The 13,222-nt window shown below is 46.6% G+C and overlaps 3 non-coding genes and 22 pseudogenes across 3 annotated transcripts; 23 read left to right on the top strand and 2 right to left on the bottom strand.

Moving 5' to 3' along the window:
- Positions 1-83: 83 nt before the first annotated feature.
- Positions 84-202, top strand: LOC148249536 (5S ribosomal RNA; annotated as a pseudogene).
- A 206-nt stretch (positions 203-408) lies between these two features.
- On the top strand, positions 409-526 carry LOC148249535 (5S ribosomal RNA; annotated as a pseudogene).
- A 6-nt stretch (positions 527-532) lies between these two features.
- Positions 533-651, top strand: LOC148249534 (5S ribosomal RNA; annotated as a pseudogene).
- Positions 652-855: 204 nt separating this feature from the next.
- Positions 856-974, top strand: LOC148249533 (5S ribosomal RNA). Its single transcript, XR_015814837.1, has one exon. It is a non-coding gene; the product is annotated as a 5S ribosomal RNA (ribosomal RNA).
- A 559-nt stretch (positions 975-1,533) lies between these two features.
- Positions 1,534-1,652, top strand: LOC148249532 (5S ribosomal RNA; annotated as a pseudogene).
- A 205-nt stretch (positions 1,653-1,857) lies between these two features.
- LOC148249531 (5S ribosomal RNA) lies at positions 1,858-1,976 on the top strand (annotated as a pseudogene).
- A 236-nt stretch (positions 1,977-2,212) lies between these two features.
- Positions 2,213-2,330, top strand: LOC148249530 (5S ribosomal RNA; annotated as a pseudogene).
- Positions 2,331-2,534: 204 nt separating this feature from the next.
- Positions 2,535-2,653, top strand: LOC148249529 (5S ribosomal RNA; annotated as a pseudogene).
- Positions 2,654-3,216: 563 nt separating this feature from the next.
- Positions 3,217-3,335, top strand: LOC148249528 (5S ribosomal RNA; annotated as a pseudogene).
- A 205-nt stretch (positions 3,336-3,540) lies between these two features.
- On the top strand, positions 3,541-3,659 carry LOC148249527 (5S ribosomal RNA; annotated as a pseudogene).
- Positions 3,660-4,219: 560 nt separating this feature from the next.
- On the top strand, positions 4,220-4,338 carry LOC148249526 (5S ribosomal RNA; annotated as a pseudogene).
- A 205-nt stretch (positions 4,339-4,543) lies between these two features.
- On the top strand, positions 4,544-4,662 carry LOC148249525 (5S ribosomal RNA; annotated as a pseudogene).
- A 235-nt stretch (positions 4,663-4,897) lies between these two features.
- Positions 4,898-5,016, top strand: LOC148249524 (5S ribosomal RNA; annotated as a pseudogene).
- Positions 5,017-5,577: 561 nt separating this feature from the next.
- Positions 5,578-5,695, top strand: LOC148249523 (5S ribosomal RNA; annotated as a pseudogene).
- Positions 5,696-6,256: 561 nt separating this feature from the next.
- On the top strand, positions 6,257-6,374 carry LOC148249522 (5S ribosomal RNA; annotated as a pseudogene).
- A 204-nt stretch (positions 6,375-6,578) lies between these two features.
- LOC148249521 (5S ribosomal RNA) lies at positions 6,579-6,697 on the top strand (annotated as a pseudogene).
- Positions 6,698-7,326: 629 nt separating this feature from the next.
- LOC148249520 (5S ribosomal RNA) lies at positions 7,327-7,445 on the bottom strand (annotated as a pseudogene).
- Positions 7,446-8,008: 563 nt separating this feature from the next.
- LOC148249519 (5S ribosomal RNA) lies at positions 8,009-8,127 on the bottom strand (annotated as a pseudogene).
- A 105-nt stretch (positions 8,128-8,232) lies between these two features.
- Positions 8,233-8,351, top strand: LOC148249518 (5S ribosomal RNA). The gene has a single exon (XR_015814354.1). It is a non-coding gene; the product is annotated as a 5S ribosomal RNA (ribosomal RNA).
- Positions 8,352-9,233: 882 nt separating this feature from the next.
- LOC148249517 (5S ribosomal RNA) lies at positions 9,234-9,352 on the top strand (annotated as a pseudogene).
- Positions 9,353-9,560: 208 nt separating this feature from the next.
- Positions 9,561-9,677, top strand: LOC148249516 (5S ribosomal RNA; annotated as a pseudogene).
- An 888-nt stretch (positions 9,678-10,565) lies between these two features.
- Positions 10,566-10,684, top strand: LOC148249515 (5S ribosomal RNA; annotated as a pseudogene).
- A 205-nt stretch (positions 10,685-10,889) lies between these two features.
- LOC148249514 (5S ribosomal RNA) lies at positions 10,890-11,008 on the top strand. The gene has a single exon (XR_015815835.1). It is a non-coding gene; the product is annotated as a 5S ribosomal RNA (ribosomal RNA).
- A 561-nt stretch (positions 11,009-11,569) lies between these two features.
- LOC148249513 (5S ribosomal RNA) lies at positions 11,570-11,687 on the top strand (annotated as a pseudogene).
- Positions 11,688-11,880: 193 nt separating this feature from the next.
- Positions 11,881-11,998, top strand: LOC148249512 (5S ribosomal RNA; annotated as a pseudogene).
- Positions 11,999-13,222: the final 1,224 nt, after the last annotated feature.

Genomic DNA, 13,222 nt, shown 5'->3' with positions numbered 1-13,222 from the left:
GCAGTGCGCACGCACAAGGAAACAAATGACGGGAGGGGGAAGAAAGGAGAAGGAATTTATGTATTTGCAGCGCAAAATTAAACGGGTGCGATCATACCAGCACTAATGCACCGGATTCAATCAGAACTCCGTAGTTAAGTGTGCTTGGGCGAGAGTAGAACTCGGATGGGTGACCTCCTGGGAATTCCTTGTGTCGCATAAATTTTTTTTCAGAGAGGTCGTTCGACGTTACACGAGACTAGAACTGGGGTCCGCTGGTTTATACGCAATTGTGAGTCAAGAAGCAAGGGCATTTTAATCGATATTAAAACGAGAAGGAGAGGTGCAGTGCGCACGCACAAGGAAACAAATGACGGGAGGAGGAAGAAAAGAGAAGGAGCGTATGTATTCGTAGCGCAAAATTAAACAAGTGGCATCATACCGGCAATAATGCACGGGATCCCATCAGAACTCTGCAGTTAAGTGTGCTTGGGCAAGAGTAGTACTCGGATGGGTGACCTCTTGGGAAGTACTCGTATCGCAACAATTAAACAGGTGCGATCACACCAGCACTAATGCACCGGATCCCATCAGAACTCCGCAGTGAAGTGTGCTTGGGCGAGATTAGTAATCGGATGGGTGACCTCCTGGGAAGTCCTCGTGTCGCACCAATTTTTTTCAGACGGGTCGTTCGACGTTACGCGCGTCTGGAACTAGGGTCCGCTGGTTTACACGCAAATGTGAGTCAATAAGCAGGGGCATTTTAATCGATATTAGAACAAGAATGAGAGGTGAAGTGTGAACGCACAAGGAAACAAATGACGGGAGGGGGAAGAAAGGAGAAGGAGTGTATCAATTTGCAGTGCGAAATTAAATAGGTGCGATCATACCAGCACTAAAGCTCCGGATCCCATCAGAACTCCGCAGTTAAGTGTGCTTGGGCGAGTGTAGTACTCGGATGGGTGACCACTTGGGAAGCCCTCGTGGTGCACCTATTTTTTTTCGGATGGGTTGTTCGACGTTACGCGCGAATGGAATTATAAACCGCTGGTTCATTTTCAAAGGTGAGCCATGGTGCCGGGGCATATTACTTGATATTAGAGCGAGAAAGAGAGATGCAGAGTGCACGCACAAGGAAACAAATGACGGGAGGGGGGATGGGAGGAGAAAGAGTGTATGTATTTGCAGTGCAGAATGAAACATGAGGGATCATACCAGCACTAATGCAACGGATTCTATCAGAACTCTGCAGTTAAGGGTGCTTGGGCGAGTAAAGTACTCGGATGGGTGACGTCCTGCGAAGTCCTTATATTTCACCCATTTTCTTGGGAAGTCCTCGTGTTGCACCCATTTTTTGCAGATGATTCTTTTGACGATACACGCGACTTGAATAATGGTCCTCAGGTTTATTCGCAAATGTGAGTCACGGCACTGTAACATTTTACTTGATATTAGAACGAGCACGGGAGGTGCAGTGCGCACGCACATGGAAATAAATGACGGGAGGGGGAAGAAATGGGAAGGAGTTTATGTATTTGCAGCGCGGAATTCACCGGGTGCGATCATACCACCACTAATGCACCGGATCCTATCAGAACTCTGCAGTTAAGTGTGCTTGGGCGAGAGTAGTACTCAGATGGGTGACCTCCTGGGAAGTCCTCGTGTCGCAACAATTTTTTTTCAGACGGGTCGCTCGACATTACACGCGACTGGAACTAGGGTCCGCTGGTTTATACGCAAATGTGAGTCAAGAAGCAGGGGCATTTTAATCGATATTAGAACGAGAATGAGAGGTGCAGTGTGAACGCACAAGGAAACAATTGATGGGAGGGGGAAGAAAGGAGAATGAGTGTATGTATTTGCAGCGCGAAATTAAACAGGTGCGATCATACCAGCACTAAAGCCCCGGATCCCATCAGAACTCTGCAGTTAAGTGTGCTTGGGCGAGAGTAGTACTCGGATGGGTTACCTCCTGCGAAGTCCTTATATTTCACCCATTTTCTCGGGAGGTCCTCGTGTTGCACCCATCTTTTTGCAGATGATTCTTTCGACGTTACGCGCGACATGATTTATGGTCCGCAGGTTTATTCGCAAATGTGAGTCACGGCGCCGTGGCATTTTACTTGATATTAGAACGAGTACGGGAGGTGCAGTGCGCACGCACAAGGAAACAAATGACGGGAGGAGGAAGAAAAGAGAATGAGTGTATGTATTTGAAGCGCAAAATTAAACAAGTGGCATCATACCAGCACTAATGCACTTGATCCCATCAGATCTCTACAGTTAAGTGTGCTTGGTCGAGAGTAGTACTCGGATGGATGACCTCTTGGGAAGTCCTCGTATCGCAACAATTTTTTTTCAGATGGGTCGTTCGACGTTACGCGCGACTGAAACTATGGTCCACTGGTTTATACACAAATGTGAGTGAAGAATCCGGGGCATTTTAATCGATATTAGAACGAGAAGGAGAGGTGCAGTGTGAACGCACAAGGAAACAAATGATGGGAGGGGGGGAGGGAAGAAGGAGTGTATGTATTTTCAGCACGAAATTAAACAGGTGTGGTCACACCAGCACAAATGCACCGGATCCCATCAGAACTCCGCAGTTAACTGTGCTTTGGCGAAAGTAGTACAATGATGGGTTACCTCCTGGGAAGTTCTCGTGTTGCACCCTTTTTCTTTTTTTCAGATGTGACGCTCGACGTTACGCGCGACTTTAATTATGCTCCGCAGATTTATTCGCAAATGTGAGCCACGGCGCCGTGGCATTTTACTTGATATTTGAACGAGAACGAGAGGTGCAGTGCGCACGCACAAAGAAACAAATGACGGGAGGGGGAAGAAAGGAGAAGGAGTGTATGTATTTGCAGCGCGAAATGAAATAAGTGCGATCATACCAGCACTAATGCAACGGATTCTATCAGAACTCCGTAGGTAAGGGTGCTTTGGCGAGAGTAGTACTAGCATGGGTTACCTCCTGCGAAGTCCTTATATTTCACCTATTTTCTTGTGAAGTCCTCGTGTTGCACCCATTTTTTTGCAGATGATTCTTTCGACGTTACGAGCGACATGAATTATGGTCCTCAGGTTTATTCGCAAATGTGAGTCACGGCGCCGTGGCATTTTACTTGATATTAGAACGAGAACGGGAGGTGCAGTGCGCACGCACAAGGAAACAAATGACGGGAGGGGAAAGAAAGGGGAATGAGTTTATGTATTTGCAGCGCAAAATTAAACGGGTGCGATCATACCAGCACTATTGCACCGGATCCCATCAGAACTCCACAGTGAAGTATGCTTGGGCGAGATTAGTACTCGGATGGGTGACCTCTTGGGAAGTCCTCGTGTCGCACCATTTTTTTTTCAGACGGGTCGTTCGATGTTATGCACTTCTGGAACTAGGGTCCGCTGGTTTATACACAAATGTGAGTCAAGAAGCAGGGGCATTTTAATCGATATTAGAATGAGAATGAGAGGTGAAGTGTGAACGCACAAGGAAACAAATGACGGGAGGGGGAAGAAAGGAGAAGGAGTGTATGTATTTGAAGCGTGAAATTAAACAGGTGCGATCATACCAGCACTAAAGCTCCTGATCCCATCAGAACTCCACAGTTAAGTGTGCTTGGGTGGGAGTAGTACTCGGATGGGTGACGACTTGGGAAGCCCTCGTGTTGCACCAATTTTCTTTCGGATGGGTTTTTCGATGTTACGCTCGAATGGAATTATAAACCGCTGGTTCATTTGCAAAGGTGAGTCACGGTGCCGGGGCATATTACTTGATATTAGAACGAGAAAGAGAGATGCAGAGTGCACGCACAAGGAAACAAATGACGGGAGGGGGGATGGGAGGAGAAATAGTGTATGTATTTGCAGTGCAGAATGAAACATGAGGGATCATACCAGCACTAATGCAACGGATTCTATCATAACTCCGCAGTTAAGGGTGCTTTAGCGAGAAAAGTACTCGGATGGGTGACCTCCTGCGAAGTCCTTATATTTCACCCATTTTCTTGGGAGGTCCTCGTGTTGCACCCATCTTTTTACAGATGATTCTTACGACGTTACGGGCGACTTGATTTATGGTCCGCAGGTTTTTTCGCCAATGTGAGTCACGGCACCGTGGCATTTTACTTGATATTAGAACGAGCACGGGAGGTGCAGTGCGCACGCACAAGGAAACAATTGACGGGAGGGGGAAGAAAGGATAAGGAGTTTATGTATTTGAAGCGCAAAATTAAACTTATGCGATCATACCAGCACTAATGCACCGGATCCCATCAGAACTCCGCAGTTAAGTGTGCTTGGGCGAGAGTAGTACTCGAATGGGTGACCTCCTAGGAAGTCCTCGTGTCGCACCAATTTTTTTTCAGACGGGTTGTTCGACGTTACATGCGACTGGAACTAGAGTCTGCTGGTTTATACGCAAATGTGAGTCAACAAGCAGGGGCATTTTAATCGATATTAGAACGAGAAGGAGAGGTGCAGTGTGAACGCACAAGGAAACAATTGATGAGAGGGGGAGGGAAGGAGAAGGAGTGTATGTATTTTCAGCACGAAATGGAACAGGTGCGATCATACCAGCATTAATGCAACGGATTCTATCAGAACTCCGTAGGTAAGGGTGCTTGGGCGAGAGTAGTACTAGGATGGGTTACCTCCTGCGAAGTCCTTATATTTCACCCATTTTCTTGTGAAGTTCTCGTGTCGCACAAATTTTTTTTCAGACGGGTCGTTCGACGTTACGCGCGTCTGGAACTAGGGTCCGCTGGTTTATACGCAAATGTGAGTCAACAAGCAGGGGCATTTTAATCGATATTAGAACGAGAATGAGAGGTGAAGTGTGAACGCACAAGGAAACAAATGACGGGAGGGGGAAGAAAGGAGAAGGAGTGTATGTATTTGCAGCGCGAAATTAAACAGGTGCGATCATACCAGCACTAAAGCTCCGGATCCCATCAGAACTCCGCAGTTAAGTGTGCTTAGGCGAGGGTAGTACTCGGATGGGTGACCACTTGGGAAGCCGTCGTGTTGCACCAATTTTTTTTCGGATGGGTTGTTCGACGTTACGCGCGAATGGAATTATAAACCGCTGGTTCATTTGCAAAGGTGAGTAATGGTGCCAGGGAATATTACTTGATATTAGAACGAGAAAGAGAGATGCAGAGTGCACGAATAAGGAAACAAATGACAGGAGGGGGGATGGGAGGAGAAAGAGTGTATGTATTTGCAGTGCAGAATGAAACATGAGGGATCATACCAGCACTAATGCAACGAATTCTATCAGAACTCCGCAGTTAAGGGTGCTTGGGCAAGAAAAGTACTCGGATGGGTGACCTCCTGCGAAGTCCTTATATTTCACCCATTTTCTTGGGAGGTCCTCGTGTTGCACCCATCTTTTTGCAGATTATTATTTCGACGTTACGCGCGACTTGATTTATGGTCCGCAGGTTTATTCCCAAATGTGAGTCACGGCGCCGTGGCTTTTTATTTGATATTTGAACGAGTACGGGAGGTGCAGTGCGTACGCACAAGGAAACAAATGATGGAAGGAGGAAGAAAAGAGAGGGAGTGTATGTATTTGAAGCGCAAAATTAAACAAGTTGCATCATACCAGCACTAATGCACTGGATCCCATCAGAACTCTGCAGTTAAGCGTGCTTGGGCGAGAGTAGTACTCGGATGGTTGACCTCTTGGGAAGTCCTCGTATCGCAACAATTTTTTTTCAGACGGGTCGTTCGACGTTACGCGCGACTGGAACTAGGGTCCACTGGTTTATTCGCAAATGTGAGTCAAGAAGCAGGGGCATTTTAATCGATATTAGAACGAGAAGGAGAGATGCAGAGTGCACGCACAAGGAAACAAATGACGAGAGGGGGGATGGGAGGAGAAAGAGTGTATGTATTTGCAGTGCAGAATGAAACATGAGGGATCATACCAGCACTAATTCAACGAATTCTATCCGAACTCCGCAGTTAAGGGTGCTTGGGCAAGAAAAGTACTCGGATGGGTGACCTCCTGCGAAGTCCTTATATTTCACCCATTTTCTTGGGAGGTCCTCGTGTTGCACCCATCTTTTTGCAGATGATTCTTTCGACGTTACGCGCGACTTGATTTATGGTCCGCAGGTTTATTCGCAAATGTGAGTCACGGCACCGTGGCATTTTACTTGATATTAGAACGAGTACGGGAGGTGCAGTGCGCACGCACAAGGAAACAAATGACGGGAGGTGGAAGAAAAGAGAAGGAGTGTATGTATTTGAAGCGCAAAATTAAACAAGTGGCATCATACCAGCACTAATGCACTGGATCCCATCAGAACTCTGCAGTTAAGTGTGCTTGGGCGAGAGTAGTACTCGGATGGTTGACCTCTTGGGAAGTCCTCGTATCGCAACAATTTTTTTTCAGATGGGTCGTTCGACGTTACGCGCGACTGGAACTATGGTCCGCTGGTTTATACGCAAATGTGAGTCAAGAATCAGGGGCATTTTAATCGATATTAAAACGAGAATGAGAGATGCAGTGTGAACACACAAGGAAACAAATTATGGGAGGGGGGGAGGGAAGAAGGAGTGTATTTATTTTCAGCACGAAATTAAACAGGTGCGGTCACACCAGCACAACTGCACCGGATCCCATCAGAACTCCGCAATTAAGTGTGCTTTGGAGAAAGTAGTACAATGATGGGTTACCTCCTGGGAAGTTCTCATGTTGCACCCATTTTCTTTTTTTCAGATGTGCCGTTCGACGTTACGCGCGAATAAACCTGCGGACCAAAAATCAAGTCGCGCGTAACGTCGAAAGAATCATCTGCAAAAAGATGGGTGCAACACGAGGTCCTCCCAAGAAAATGGGTGCAACACGAGGACTTCCGAAGTGGTCACCCATCCGAGTACTACTCTCGCCCAAGCACCCTTAACTGCGGAGTTCTGATAGAATCTGTTGCATTAGTGCTGGTGTCGCGCGTAACGTCGAAAGAATCATCTGCAAAAAAATGGGTGCAACACGAGGACTTCACAAGAAAATGGGTGAAATATAAGGACTTCGCAGGAGGTAATCCATGCTATTACTCCTCTCGCCCAAGAACCCTTACTTACGGAGTTCTGATAGAATCCGTTGCATTAGTGCTGGTATGATCGCACCTGTTTCATTCTGCGCTGCAAATACATACACATTTTCTCCTTCCCTCCCCCTCCCATCAATTGTTTCCTTGTGCATTCACATTGCAACTCTCCTTCTCGTTCTAATATCGATTAAGATGCCCCTGCTTCTTGACTCACATTTGCATATAAACTAGCAGACCCTAGTTCCAGTCGCGCGTAACGTCGAACGACCCGTCTGAAAAAAAATTGGTACGACACGAGGACTTCCTAAGAGGTCACCCATCCGAGTACTACTCTTGCCTAAGCACACTTAACTGCGGAGTTCTGATGGGATTCGGTGCATTAGTGCTGGTATGATCGCACCCGTTTAATTCCGCGCTGCAAATACATAAACTCGTTCTCCTTTCTTCCCCCTCCCGTCATTTGTTTCCTTGTGCGTGCGCACTGCACCTCCCGTTCTCGTTCTAATATCAAGTAAAATGCTACGGTGCCGTGACTCACATTTGCGAATAAACTTGAGGACCATAATTCAAGTCGTGCGTATCGTCGAAAGAATCATCTGCAAAAAAAATGGGTGCAACACGAGGACTTCCTAAGAAAATGGGTGAAATATAAGGACTTCGCAGGAGGTCACCCATCCTAGTGCTACTCTCGCCCAAGCACCCTTAACTTGCGCATTTCTGATAGAATCTGTTGCATTCATGCTGGTATGATTACTCATGTTTCATTCTGCGCTGCAAATACATACACTTTTTCTCCCTCCATCCCCCCTCCCGTCATTTGTTTCCTTGTGCGTGCACTCTGCAACTCTCCTTCTCGTTCTAATATCGATTAAAATGCCCCTGCTTCTTGACTCACATTTGCGTATAAACCAGTGGACCCTAGTTCTAGTCGCTCGTAACGTCGAGCGACCCGTCTGAAAAAAAAATTACTGCGGCACGAGGACTTCCCAGGAGGTCACCCATCCGAGTAATACTCTCGCCCAAGCACACTTAACTGCAGAGTTCTGATGGGATCCGGTGCATTAGTGCTGGTATGATCGCACCTGTTTAATTTTGCGCTGCAAATACATAAACTCTTTCTCCTTTCTTCCCCCTCCCGTCATTTGTTTCCTTGTGCGTGCGCACTGCACCTCCCGTCATTTATTTAAACAGGTGCGATCATACCAGCACTAAAGCTCCGGATCCCATCAGAACTCCGCAGTTAAGTGTGCTTGGGCGAGAGTAGTACTCGGATGGGTGACCACCTGGGAAGCCCTCGTGTTGCACCTACATATTTTCGGATGGGTTGTTCAACGTTATGCGCGAATGGAATTATAAATCGCTGGTACAATTGCAAAGGTGAGTCACGGTGCCGGGGCATATTACTTGAAATTAGAACGAGAAAGAGAGATGCAGAGTGCACGCACAAGGAAACAAATGACGGGAGGGGGGATAGAAGGAGACAGAGTGTATGTATTTGCAGTGCAGAATGATACATGAGGGATCATACCAGCACTAATGCAACGGATTCTATCAGAACTCCGCAGTTAAGGGTGCTTGGGCGAGAAATGTACTCGGATTGGTGACCTCCTGCGAAGTCCTTATATTTCACCCATTTTCTTGGGAGGTCCTCATGTTGCACCCATCTTTTTGCAGATGATTCTTTTGACGCTACGCGCGACTTAATTTATGGTCCACAGGTTTATTCGCAAATGTGAGTCACGGCGCCGTGGCATTTTACTTGATATTAGAACGAGAACGGGAGGTGCAGTGCGCACGCAAAAGGAAACAAATGACGGGAGGAGGAAGAAAAGAGAAGGAGTGTATGTATTTGAAGCGCAAAATTAAACAAGTGGCATCATACCAGCACTAATGCACTCGATCCCATCAGAACTCTGCAGTTAAGTGTGCTTGGACGAGAGTAGTACTCGGATGCGTGACCTCTTGGGAAGTCCTCGTATCGCAACAATTTTTTTTCAGATGTGTCGTTCGACGTTACGCGCTACTGGAACTATGGTCTGCTGGTTTATACGCAAATGTGAGTCAAGAATCAGGGGCATTTTAATCGATATTAGAACGAGAAGGAGAGGTGCAGTGTGAACGCACAAGGAAACAAATGATGGGAGGGGGGAGGGAAGAAGGAGTGTATGTATTTTCAGCACGAAATTAAACAGGTGCGGTCACACCAGCACAAAAGCACCGGATCCCATCAGAACTCCGCAGTTAAGTGTGCTTTGGCGAAAGTAGTTCAATGATGGGTTACCTCATGGGAAGTTCTCATGTTGCACCCTTTTTTTTTTTCTGACGTGCCGTTCGACGTTATGCGCGACTTGATTTATGGTCTGCAGGTTTATTCGCAAATGTGAGTCACGGCGCCGTGGCATTTTACTTAGATATTAAAACAAGTACGGAAGGTGCAGTGCGCTCGCACAAGGAAACAAATGACGGGAGGAGGAAGAAAAGATTAGGAGTGTATGTATTTGAAGCGCAAAATTAAACAAGTGGCATCATACCAGCACTAATGCACTGGATCCCATCAGAACTCTGCAGTTTAGTGTGCTTGGGCGAGAGTAGTACTCGGATGGGTGACTTCTTGAGAAGTCCTCGTATCACAACAATTTTTTTTCAGATAGGTCGTTCGACATTACGCGCGATTGGAACTATGTTCCGCTGGTTTATACGCAAATGTGAGTCAAGAATCAGGGGCATTTTAATCGATATTAGAACGAGAAGGAGTGGTGCAATGTGAACGCAAAAGGAAACAAATGATGGGAGGGCGGGAGGGAAGAAGAAGTGTATGTATTTTCACCACGAAATTAAACAGGTGAGGTAACACCAGCACAAATGCACCGGATCCCATCAGAACTCTGCAGTTAAGTGTGCTTTGGTGAAAGTAGTACAATGATGGGTTACCTCCTCGGAAGTTCTCGTGTTGCACCCATTTTCTTTTCTTCAGATGTGTCGTTCGACGTTACGCGCGACTTTAATTATGGTCCGCAAATTTATTCGAATATGTGAGTCACGGCGCCGTGGCATTTTACTTGATATTTGAACGAGAACGAGAGGTGCAGTGCGCACGCACAAGGAAACAAATGACGAGAGGGGGAAGAAAGGAGAAGGAGTGTATGTATTTGCAGCCGGAAATGAAACAGGTGCGATCATACCAGCACTAATGCAACAGATTCTATCAGAACTCCGTAGGTAAAAGTTCTTGGGCGAGAGTAGTACTAGCATGGGTTACCTCCTGCGAAGTCCTTATATTTCACCCATTTTCTTGTGAAGTCCTCGTGTTGCACCCATTTTTTTGCAGATGATTCTTTCGACGTTACGCGCGACTTGTATTATGGTCCTCAGGTTTATTCGCAAATGTGAGTCACGACGCTGTAGCATTTTACTTGATGTTAGAACGAGAACGGGAGGTGCAGTGCGCACGCACAAGGAAACAAATGACGGGAGGGGGAAGAAAGGGGAAGGAGTTTATGTATTTGTAGCGCAAAATTAAACAGGTACGATCATACCAGCACTAATGCACCGGATCCCTTCAGAACTCCATAGTGAAGTGTGCTTGGGCGAGATTAGTACTCGGATGGGTGACCTCCTGAAAAGTCCTCGTGTCGCACCAATTTTTTTTCAGACGGGTCGTTCGACGTTACGCTCATCTGGAACTAGGGTCCGCTGGTTTATACGCAAATGTGAGTCAAGAAGCAGGGGCATTTTAATCGATATTAGAACGAGAATGAGAGGTGAAGTGTGAACGCACAAGGAAACAAATGACGGGAGGGGGAAGAAAGGAGAAGGAGTGTATGTATTTGCAGCGCGAAATTAAAAAGGTGCGATCATACCAGCACTAAAGCTCCGGATCCCATCAGAACTCCGCAGTTAAGTGTGCTTGGGCGAGGGTAGTACTCGGATGGGTGACCACTTGGGAAGCCCTCGTGTTGCACCTATTTTTTTTCGGATGGGTTGTTCGACGTTACGCGAGAATGGAATTATAAACTGCTGGTTCATTTGCAAAGGTGAGTCACGGTGCCGGGACATATTACTTGATATTAGAACGAGAAAGAGAGATGCAGAGTGCACGCACAAGGAAACAAATGACGGGAGGGGGGATGGAAGGAGAAAGAGTGTATGTATTTGCAGTGCAGAATGAAACATGAGGGATCATACCAGCACTAATGCAACGGATTCTATTAGAACTCCGCAGTTAAGGGTGCTTGGGCGAGAAAAGTACACGGATGGGTGACCTCCTGCGAAGTCCTTATATTTCACCCATTTTCTTGGGAGGTCCTCGTGTTGCACCCATCTTTTTGCAGATGATTCTTTCGACGTTACGCGCGGCTTGATTTATGGTCCGCAGGTTTATTCGCAAATGTGAGTCACGGCGCCGTGGCATTTTTCTTGATATTAGAACGAGTACGGGAGGTGCAGTGTGCACGAACAAGGAAACAAATGTTGGGAGGAGGAAGAAAAGAGAAGGAGTGTATGTATTTGAAGCGCAAAATTAAACAAGTGGCATCATACCAGCACTAATGCACTGGATCCCATCAGAACTCTGCAGTTAAGTGTGCTTGGGCGAGAGTAGTACTCGGATGGGTGACCTCTTGGGAAGTCTTCGTATCGCAACAATTTTTTTCAGATGGGTCGTTCGACGTTACGCGCGACTGGAACTTTGGTCCGCTGGTTTAATGTGAGTCAAGAATCAGGGGCATTTTAATCGATATTAGAACGAGGAGAGGTGCAGTGTGAACGCACAAGGAAACAAATGATGGGAGGGGGGGAGGGAAGAAGGAGTGTATGTATTTTCAGCACAAAATTAAACAGGTGCGGTCACACCAGCACAAATGCACCGGATCCATCAGAACTCCGCAGTTAAGTGTGCTTTGGCGAAAGTAGTACAATGATGGGTTACCTCCTGGGAAGTTCTCGTGTTGCACCCATTTTTTTTTTCAGATGTGCCGTTCGATGTTACGCGCAACTTTAATTATGGTCCGCAGATTTATTCCCAAATGTGAGTCACGACGCCGTGGCATTTTACTTGATATTTGAACGAGAACGAGAGGTGCAGTGCGCACGCACAAGGAAACAAATGACGGGAAGGGGAAGAAAGGAGAAGGAGTTTATGTATTTACAGCGCAAAATTAAATAGTTGCCATCATACCAGCACTAATGCACCGGATCCTATTAGAACTCTGCAGTTAAGTGTGCTTGGGCGAGAGTAGTACTCAGATGGGTGACCTCCTTGGAAGTCCTCCTGACGCACTATTTTTTTTTTCAGACGGGTGGTTCGACGTTACGCGCGAATGGAACTAGGGTACACTGGTTTATACGCAAATGTGAGTCAAGAAGCAGGGGCATTTTAATCGATATTAGAACGAGAAGGAGAGATGCAGAGTGCACACACAAGGAAACAAATGACGGGAGGGGGGATGGAGGGAGAAAAAGTGTATGTATTTGCAGTGCAGAATGAAACATGAGCAATCATACCAGCACACGTGCAACGGATTCTATTAGAACTCCGCAAGTTAAGGGTGCTTGGGCGAGAGTAGCACTAGGATGGGTGACCTCCTGCGAAGTCCTTATATTTCACCCATTTTCTTTGGAAGTCCTCGTGTTGCACACATTTTTTTGCAGATGATTCTTTCGACGATACGCGCGACTTGAATTATGGTCCTTAGGTTTATTCGCAAATGTGAGTCACGGCACCGTAGATTTTTTCTTGATATTAGAACGAGCACGGGAGGTGCAGTGTGCACGCACAAGGAAACAAATGACGGGAGGGGGAAAAAAGGGGAATGAGTTTATTTATTTGCAGCGCAAAATTAAACAGGTGCGATCATACCAGCACTAATGCACCGGATCACATCAGAACTCCGCAGTTATGTGTGCTCGGACGAGATTTGTGCTCGAATGGGTGACCTCCTCCGAAGTCTTTATATTTCACCGATTTTCTTGGGAGGTCCTCGTGTTGCACCCATCTTTTTGCAGATGATTCTTTCGACGTTACGCGGGACTTGATTTATGGTCCGTAGGTTTATTCGCAAATGTGAGTCACGGCACCGTGGCTTTTTACTTGATATTAGAACGAGTACGGGAGGTGCAGTGCGCACGCACAAGAAAACAAATGACGGGAGGAGGAAGAAAAGAGAAGGAGTGTATGTATT

The sequence above is a fragment of the Carica papaya genome, chromosome 8, assembly GCF_054855325.1.
Source record: "Carica papaya isolate Zhongbai chromosome 8, ASM5485532v1, whole genome shotgun sequence".
NCBI lineage: Eukaryota > Viridiplantae > Streptophyta > Magnoliopsida > Brassicales > Caricaceae > Carica > Carica papaya.
This window is presented reverse-complemented; position numbering and strand designations above follow the sequence as displayed.